Genomic DNA, 8075 nt, shown 5'->3' on the forward strand with positions numbered 1-8075 from the left:
AAACTAAACATTCTGACACAGGATGTGAGACATGCAAATAAAGAGGTAATGATTCATCACCCTTTTTCATTCCTGACCTCATCCAGGTATCAGTGAAGTTGCCTTTAGACATGGTGGAAGATAAATGGTAGAAATTGCAGCACTTAATGTCAGCTTAGGAAAGGAAGTCCCACCTTGAAAGAACCAATTGTCTTAATGGTAAATGTGTCACCTTGTTTTATTTCTCTAGAACACACAAATGTATTGAAAAATGTTTTTGCCCTAATTTTAACTCAAGGACAAATATTTATGATTCTGTTTAGTCAGATTTCATTGGTGCTTTCATTACTGTTGCTATTAAAACTTAAGCTTAGCCAACAGTTTAAAATTTCTTGAATGTCTTTTCACATTTAAGTAGATAATAATTGTAGGTTACTTGCATTATCACATACCTATTTTCAAGACAGGAAACTACCTAGGGGTTGCCAAGATGGCCAACAAAGGGACTGACTTGACTTAAAGGAATATTGCAGCCTCACTTCAGCTCTGCCCCCATTCTTTCGGTTGCTTCCCTCCAACCATACATCCAACTGGAAATATGGCTGACTGGCCATGGAGATATTTGTCCACTTTCGACCTCTTTCAGAGGTAGTTGAAAACACATTTAACCAGATGGCTTTTGTAGTGAAGTGCCATCCTCTCATCAAGACATCCATCCTCTCTGGGATCGATTACTCTTCCCTAGGCCCAGGTAATCAGCGTCTCATTCCCAACAGTATATAAGGGTGGCTGTAGTGCTGCCAGGGGTGACGTCATTGTGTGACTGTCTTTACGGTGCCCTGGTTTCCTCTGTTGTAGGTGAGTGCTGTTTCTGGTTGTGATTTGTGTTCGGGCTCACATGATGTTAACCTGTTACTGTTACACGCTGTGCAGTGCTACCCGCGTTGTGCTGATAAAGTGCACAATGTGGTGAAGGTTTGCTCTCGCTGTTGTGACGCTCCATCTAACAACCAGTGCACGTTGTTGTAATTGCTCTGAACGCCGCTGACAGATTGCTGCTTGACTTCATGGTAAGTTCATTCCTGCTGTATTTATTTTATTAGTATATGTGTGTGGTTATGGGGAGTTTTGTATTCCTGTATTCCAGCTCACCTGTAAACTCGTTATCTGTGGCTGTCGGCTGAATGACGTGGTCTTCGCATGATTGGTATGTGCGACCAATATATAATGATGAATTGGTGTCCATCTTGATATTTTAGCTCTCATTTAGTTTCTTGTAGGTGAACTAATTTGCCTGTTTAAGGGCATTCAAGGACTGTGCTGCCTGGCTTAAGACATAAATTGCTGCTGTTTTGTTCCTATTTAATATTTTTTTAAGTTTATTTGTTGCTTTATTTTTTATTTTATTTTTTTATTGTAATATTTGACATTTGTTTGTTGCTTGTGCTTTTGTTATTATTCTTTTGCTTGTTTTACTGGGTTCCTGTTTTGGTGTTTCTGTTTGTGGCCATTGCAAGTTTCCGTTATATGTATTTGTATTAAATTTCTTTATTCCACAATGATGATAACTTCTTGACCTCCCTGGCGGATATGTCGCAGTGAGTGATCCTCTGGTTATTTGAGGTATGTAGCATCACTCTCTTAACTACTGAACCCCAGGTTGGAGTGGGTTTCTCATTGTTGTTCATTTTAGTATTTTTGTTTTCCTTATTTTGACCACTGGTCTTTGCTGTGTCACTGCAGAGGTAGTGTGGTAATCGTACCCGGCCTGTGGCAGTGCTCCATATATTCTCTCAAACCAGTGGTTGCAGGTTTGAGTGGTTTGTGGTCTTCCCTTGTTACGTTGGATTAATTTAGTATATTTTGTTTCTTTGAATTTCGTACCCACCTTTATGCATCTTTAACCTTTTGAACTTTTATTGTTTGGTAATTTGTTTCAGGTGCTGTTAACGGGGAAATCGAACCTGTGTCGTTATTAGGATATTTCCTCGGTTTAGTGACCAGGGTGGCGTAGTCAGCTTTCTCTCTACCTAGCATCACACTTTCACAGTATAAATGCTCATGTGACTGAATTGTTTCAACAGCACAACAGATGCCTACTTTAGATGCCTATGTCTACTGTGGAATACATGCTAGACAGATTTTAGACAGTTAAACTTTGCAGGCTGAAGACCCATGTTTGGTTTGAAAGTGGAAAAAAATGCACCAAGCACAATGTTCTCTCACCATTCCTGATTTCTAGCATTCACTCACCGCATGGTCTTGCGGCTGTCAGAGCATGAATAAATTTGTTTTTCATTTGGTTGTGTTCATATGTAACTTGCAAAAGCTTATTTTGCCCATAGACCCTACCCTTGAAGATATTAGGACCGTAGACAAACCGGATTAAAACACCAGGTGTAAATGGGAATGTGTCTCCCTCATCCACTTATCCGATCGACCAAAATGCTTAATACCAGGTGTAAACAGGGCAAAAATCCTTTTTCTCGTAACCAGGTTACTGGTGGAACTTTTGAAAGTCTCTTTCTTATTTTAGGACAGTTATGGTGTAAATATTGTAGCTTCTTTAAGAACTCTCCTTTTCAAAAAGATTGTGTGGTTTAGGGATGCTCATTTCGGTTAATTTTCACAACCGATGCTCATTTGTCAATTTAATAACGCTAACTGGTAAGATTATAATATTGACTTGGCATTACATAAAAATACAATTGAGTGTCTGTGACCCGTTAAATACTTTTACGTGTTTATTTTATTGTGCAAGCAGCAGAATACAGAACGGCGTAACAACAGAACCTAGATTCACACTAGAGGCCTGCATTTGTGCCAGGGCCCAACGAGACCAGACCTTTTTTTATTTTATTTTTATTTTGCGCCCCTATAGGGCCAGGCTTCGGGCCAATTTTCACGTCATGCCTAAATGCGGGCCGGGCTTCAGACCTTTTTAGGCTTCTCCTTTGTTTTATATTTATTTTATTAATTAAAAGAAACAATGTGCTGCGCTGGTGGAAACAACATTAAACCATAATAGCGTACGCGACTGTCAAGGCTCGCACAGGGTTAAAGAGTCCACGCCAGCAGCGTGCGTTTCTTCAGCTGCTAGGTATGTCCTTTTTAAAACTGGTTTCTTCATTCGTTTTCTCTGACCAGGTATCTCTGATTGCGACAAGACCAGGAGTAGGCCTACATGCCTTCTAAAATTCTTGAGCCGTATTTAATTCCATTTACTCAAACAAACCAATTCAGAAGGTGGTCTGAAAGCATTTCAGACAAAACCGGACATGTGTAAATGTATCTGGTTGTTTAAACCATGTGTAAATTTTACTCCTGGCAAATAAAAAAAAAACAAATAAAAAAAACGTGAGAGTGTTCTGTTGTAGTCAGATAGACCCATCGCTGCAAATGAGTAAAGCATGCCAAAGCAAATGGCTGTAAATTAAAATAAGTCTTAGATGCTTAAATATGCTTAGATGCTCTTATATTGCGGTCTTTGAATTTGAAATGAGCTGCTTTCATTGCTGTGAACTCCGTTAAATATAGGACATACTGCGGGAATTGAACATTTGATTTATAGGCTATTCATTTTGCAGAAGGTGTAAGGTAGATAAGACAATAAAGTTCTTTTTTTATTATTTGTTTAGCTCGTTTTGTTTGCGAGCGGCATTGCGAGCTGTATCAGCTTGTCAAAATGCCTTTTACTGTGGAGGTAATATTAAAAACATTGTGATGCTTAAAGTGTTTTAGATCTGAGAAGTTAAAATGATGCAGTTAACTCTCTGTCGGCTGCTGGTCGCTTGGTCGTCACTTAAAATGTCTTTAACCAACAAAAAATTGCTCTAAACATTTTCAACAATTCTTACTATCGGTTAACGATTAAACGGTCAATATGAGCATCCCTAGTGTCGTTCTCCAAAGGGTTCTGCTGATGTGACAATTTAATTACCAAATGATGCCCAAGTACATTTAAGTTTAACAGTGCATACCTAGGACCACCACCCAAAACACAACGGATGCTGGTGACTCTCACGACTCTACCTGTGGCAGAGATGTTTGAGGGCCACACATTCCTGGCTTTGACATCACAGAGCCTTCAGAACTCCTATTCACAACTATATTGTCACTTCTAATGTTTCATGCCAGTGGTTTGCGGTGGCAGTACTGTGTGAACATGATTTGGGGTTGGGTAAGCATGATGTGATATAGCAATATGATTTCACAACCAAGTCCTACCCGTAGGGAAGGATATCTAACAAAGTACATTCCCCTCTTTACCTCTGGCACCCCGTCAGTCCTCAGAGTAATTGAAATGCGAGGAGGGCTTGGTGGTTAATTAATGACGTTCATTAGGCTGCCTCTAACTGTCACCATTAACCTTCACAAACAGAGGGAAAGCAAGCCTCTTTGCTCCCATAATTCCCTGCATTCCCAGAGTCCACCAGACATATGCCTTCCTGTGGAAACGTATTGTGCCCCCTAAAATAGATCCACTCCAGATGGACTTTCACTCAGCTAAATGCCACTGAATCGGCTGCTTAAAGGTTTGAGGTTAATTTACACCATTGCATATCATAACAGCGCTTTTAATATGATTTACACTGCATCGTGCCTAAATTTCTCTGTTTTGAAGGCAGGAAAACACAGGATGGGGGAAATTTATTCGGGTCCTGGCACACCAAGCCGAGCACTTAGTGTTCATTTATCACCACTGTCTACACTGTAGCTGTCACACATGCATTTAGTGTTGGAATTTACCTTTGCAGTTTTGCATGGGGAGTCTATTTGTCACACTCATTAGCTCTCTGCATCCATCTCCCTGTGGTCAGTTTAATGTACAGTGTGGTTGTGGCAGCATGTCATTTTGCCTGCATTAGTTAGCCCAAAGCCATATTCTTCACCACAGCCACCAACACAAGCTATTGGATCAAACTCATGCTTTGAAATGCTGCACATTATCCAGGCCACGATTAAGTCGTTTATCGAAACGAAAAGCTGCAATTTCAATGTGTTAAAGCAGCCAGATTTGTAGCCATGTTAACAATGTTTGTAAGAAACCAAACCATTTGTAAATCCGTCAAGATGTCAGCAAGATAAGAGTATTTAAGTTTGTACAGATCACTCGCCTTACATCAGGTTCCACAGAGCCCGACGGATAGCTTGCCTGTGACAAGATGGCCGCCGGTGATGACGATGGTGACTCCGCCGTAAGATATCTAGCCTTTATTATGGATATCTATGATCCCCACAACACAACGGAAATGCTCCCGACCACGAGGGGCTCTCGGAGAGCAATAAAGTTAGTTTCCCTTGCCATTGCTCTATAGATTGGCAATGCTTACAAAGATTTAAACAGTAGAATCAGTTTTAAGTGTGTAACCATTGTATATCAACATGAAATATAAATTCAAAATCACCTACATGGATTATAGCTGCATATACTCGAAAACGCTTTTTCTGCATTATATTGAACTAACATCAGTTCATAATGTTGATTCAATGATGTTATAATAGATTTTTTGTTGAAATATTAACATTAATAATAACATTGATTCAACAGTAACTGAGCGTGCAAAAGTGATGTTGAAAAAAATATTCTGTAATGTGGAATCAATGCTATTATCATTGATTTGTGGTTGAAAATCTAACATTGTTTCAACATTATCTGAGGGTGCAAGAGTGATGTTAAAAAATATCACTTTGTAATGTTGAATCAATGCTATTATCATTGATTTATGGTTGAAATATCAGTATTGTTTCAACATTAACTGAGGGTGCAAGAGTGATGCTAAAGCAACATCACTCTGTAACATTAATTCAATGTAATTAGCGTTGACACATCAACACTGAATCAACATTGTTTCAACGGTTACACGCTATCTGGGAAATGTCCTCTTTGTAACGTTGTCGTGTAATCATAGATTAACCAATATGGGATGTCCACCTAAGTAATATCGGAAATGTTATTGTATGACCAACAGAGGACCTTGTGGGAATGTTCTGTTAACATCCGAAATGTCCTTTTTGTAACGTTGCTGTGTGACCATAAAAAACCCAAAATGTAACGTCCCCCTAAAGTCATATCAGGAAACTTGAACTGCAGCACTTGCATAACCAGAATGCTGTTTCATGCATACTGAGCTTTTTACACGTTTAAAGACTTGGATTCCCTTCCTAAACATAGACAAAGTTTCAAAAACTAATGTTGGACGTTTGATGGAGTATTTCTGTGTTAAAAATACTCCTTCCGGTTTCTCACAAGTTTCGGAGAGTTTTTTTCAAATATCGGTCGGCTTGACGTCCCTACCTCCTGGTAGGGTGCGCGCACGCGCGTGACTAGAGCGAGAGAGGAAATGCACACCCATAAACACTCGCTCAGGTGCAGATCCAGTCGTCCATGAACACATAGTCCGTGCCGCGCTCCACTTTATTCCTACAGGTGACATCAAGCGACTTCAACGCTTCAGCACAGCATTCCGGGACGGCAGCGCTGCATTTGAACCGATTTGAACACAGAAATGACAGGAAGATTCACAACATCGCTTTCTGTGCGTCGCAAAGTGGATTTCCACGCCACTGCTGTCACAGGACTTCACCAAATTATACCAAAGAAGTGTTTTTGACGGAGCGGTCCCAGCGATAAAGGTTCGGTCCTGCTTTGGAAGCAGCCGGTGAGTAAAACTGCTTCAAATGTCTATGCTGTTGTCGCGTGAGTAAACATCAGTAAACGACACAATTGCGTGCTTCGTCATTCAAATGCGCTACAGTTACTCCATTGTTGTTCTATGTATAACGTTACACTAGTCTGACGTGCAAAACCGTTTTGCTTGCTACTGCTTAGGTTTAGTCGCATACAATAGTCCATAAACCGAATCATGTCCTCATAAACTGCGAGTAAACACACACAATTGACAGGCCACTAAATACAGTACATACCACAGAGACGGACATCCTGCTGTTGCTCTTTCTCCTGTTCAATTTATTTCAGCCTCCTAATCTGATTCTGGAACGATAGCCATGGGTTTCTCCACGCTTGAGGACGTCACCGCTTTGTGCGCATTCGTCATTCTTTAGCTCCGCCCCCACGATACGCCTCCAGGCGCTCGTTTTTTTCCGGAAACTCGGTACAGCCTATATTTCTTTTATAAATATAATAAAACTAAAGACTTTTCGGAGATATGAAGGATGCAATACTACTCTATAGGTACTCAAGATTGACATGAGATTGACTTATTTCACCCCCCCTTTAAAATACTGATATTCTGTCTATAACTCCTCCCTGAATCTCCCGCTGCCCTGTATCTCACTCTCTCATTGGCTGTCGGTCATTGCAGGTATAATTTTGAGTCAGAACTCATTTCACACAGCAGAAGTTTCAATCACTGACAGGTCCAGATATTTAACATGCCAAATATCTTGCTGGGCGTCGGTGACTCGCCTGCAATTCTCTCTGATCACATCTTTGATCATTCTTCGCGTACACGGGCATATACATAAAAGTTAACATGCCTATGATTTCGGGCATTTGTCTGTGATTTTGGAAAATCGGGGCTAAAATCGGACAGTGTAAACTTTGCATTAAAGGGTTAGTTCACCCAACAATGGAATTTATGTAATTAATGACATACCAAACACACAAGGAAGAGTGCTGAATAAAGTCATAATTTTTGTTATTTTTGGACCAAAATGTATTTTTGATTTGATTTGATATGGGAGGAGTTGCAATATTCAAATAAATATTATGCCATATAAAATGGCATATGTTCAGCTAATTATCAGCCTTCAAGCAACAAATTATGTTTTATAAACAAAGTTCGGGAGGAACACATACACCATAAACAGCTGAATCACAGTTACCTCCAAGGCTTTCTGCATCCCTCCACCACCCCGACTCCTCACTCTCGGCCCAGCCGGGGATTCAGGGGATTATGCCTAGGGTTTGGGCTCGGAGACCTTGAGTCAACATGGCAAATAGGTTTATTTTCATCTTTTACTCTATACATTAATTTGTAAGTGTGAACTTGTGAAACAACTGCCACAGGTAATCAGATATTCAATTTTTTTTTTATTATTTATTTATTTAGCCATTTTTGCCTTTTTATTAT

The 8075-nt window shown here is 40.0% G+C and overlaps 1 long non-coding RNA gene across 1 annotated transcript; it reads left to right on the forward strand.

The window, feature by feature from the left end:
• The first annotated feature begins 1128 nt into the window (after positions 1 to 1128).
• Positions 1129 to 1828, forward strand: LOC137044579 (uncharacterized). The gene is made up of 3 exons (XR_010898615.1): positions 1129 to 1186; positions 1579 to 1602; positions 1723 to 1828. It is a non-coding gene; the product is annotated as an uncharacterized lncRNA (long non-coding RNA).
• Positions 1829 to 8075: the final 6247 nt, after the last annotated feature.

This window comes from Pseudorasbora parva, chromosome 17 (genome assembly GCF_024679245.1).
Source record: "Pseudorasbora parva isolate DD20220531a chromosome 17, ASM2467924v1, whole genome shotgun sequence".
NCBI lineage: Eukaryota > Metazoa > Chordata > Actinopteri > Cypriniformes > Gobionidae > Pseudorasbora > Pseudorasbora parva.